Consider the following 2,031-nt stretch of genomic DNA (forward strand, 5'->3'; position numbering starts at 1 on the left):
TGTTTAACGTTGGCTCCTTGTTTTTGCCTCGTGTTATATTTTGTACAGGGGGGGCCGTGCTGGCTTCAGGTGTTGAGGGGAGTCCCCGAGGGACAGGTTAACAGGCGAACTCCCCGCGCACCAAGGGACAGGTTAACGGGCAAACTCCCCGCGCACTGAGGGGCAGGTTAACAGGCGAACTCCCCGCGCACAGAGGGGACAGGTTAACGGGCGAACTCCCCGCGCACAGAGGGGACAGGTTAACGGGCAAACTCCCCGCGCACCGAGGGACAGGTTAAAGGGCAAACTCCCCGCGCACTGAGGGGCAGGTTAACGGGCAAACTCCCCGCGCACCGAGGGGCAGGTTAACGGGCAAACTCCCCGCGCACCGAGGGACAGGTTAACGGGCAAAATCCCCGCGCACCGAGGGGACAGGTTAACGGGCAAACTCCCCGCGCACCGAGGGGCAGGTTAAAGGGCAAACTCCCCGCGCACCGAGGGACAGGTTAAAGGGCAAACTCCCCGCGCACCGAGGGACAGGTTAACGGGCAAACTCCCCGCGCACCGAGGGGACAGGTTAACGGGCAAACTCCCCGCGCACCGAGGGGACAGGTTAACGGGCAAACTCCCCGCGCACCGAGGGACAGGTTAACAGGCAAACTCCCCGCGCACCGAGGGGCAGGTTAAAGGGCAAACTCCCCGCGCACCGAGGGGCAGGTTAAAGGGCAAACTCCCCGCGCACCGAGGGACAGGTTAACAGGCGAACTCCCCGCGCACCGAGGGACAGGTTAAAGGGCAAACTCCCCGCGCACCGAGGGGCAGGTTAAAGGGCAAACTCCCTGCGCACCGAGGGACAGGTTAACAGGCGAACTCCCCGCGCACCGAGGGACAGGTTAAAGGGCAAACTCCCCGCGCACTGAGGGGCAGGTTAAAGGGCAAACTCCCCGCGCACCGAGGGACAGGTTAACAGGCGAACTCCCCGCGCACCGAGGGACAGGTTAAAGGGCAAACTCCCCGCGCACTGAGGGGCAGGTTAACGGGCAAACTCCCCGCGCACCGAGGGGAGGGGGAGTGGGGTTAGAATTGGCAACTGCTCATTACCAGGACCCAATCTCAAACTGAGAGCACTCCACCGACCATAGTGAGGGGGGGTTTGCCCCGGGGGTCACACAGTGAGGGGAGGTTTGCCCCGGGGGTCACACAGTGAGGGGGGGTTTGCCCCGGGGGTCACACAGTGAGGGGGGGGGTTTGCCCCGGGTGTCATACGGTTGGGGGGGGGTTTGCCCCGGGGGTCACACAGTGAGGGGGGGTTTGCCCCGGGGGTCACACAGTGAGGGGGGTTTGCCCCGGGGGTCACACAGTGAGGGGGGATTTGCCCCGGGGGTCACACAGTGAGGGGGGATTTGCCCCGGGGGGTCACACAGTGAGGGCAATTTGCCCCGAGGGTCACACAGTGAGGGGGGGTTTGCCCCGGGGGTCACACAGTGAGGGGGGTTTGCCCCGGGGGTCACACAGTGAGGGGGGATTTGCCCCGGGGGTCACACAGTGAGGGCAATTTGCCCCGAGGGTCACACAGTGAGGGGGGGTTTCCCCCGGTGGCACACAGTGAGGGGGGGTTTGCACCGCGGGTCACACGGTGAGGGGGTTTGCCCCGGGGGTCACACGGTGAGGGGGGGGTTCCCCGGGTGTCACACGGTGAGGGGGGGGGTTCCCCCGGTGTCACACGGTGAGGGGGGGGTTCCCCCGGTGTCACACGGTGAGGGGGGGGGGTTCCCCCGGTGTCACACGGTGAGGGGGGGGGTTTCCCCGGGTGTCACATGGTGAGGGGGGGTTTCCCCGGGTGTCACACGGTGGGGGTGGATTCCCCCGGTGTCACATGGTGGGGGTGGATTCCCCCGGTGTCACACGGTGGGGGTGGATTCCCCCGGGTGTCACACGGTGGGGGTGGATTCCCCCGGGTGTCACACGGTGAGGGGGGGTTCCCCCGGGTGTCACACGGTGAGGGGGGTTCCCCCGGGTGTCACACGGTGAGGGGGGGTTCCCCCGGGTGTC

The sequence above is a fragment of the Heptranchias perlo genome, chromosome 42, assembly GCF_035084215.1.
Source record: "Heptranchias perlo isolate sHepPer1 chromosome 42, sHepPer1.hap1, whole genome shotgun sequence".
NCBI lineage: Eukaryota > Metazoa > Chordata > Chondrichthyes > Hexanchiformes > Hexanchidae > Heptranchias > Heptranchias perlo.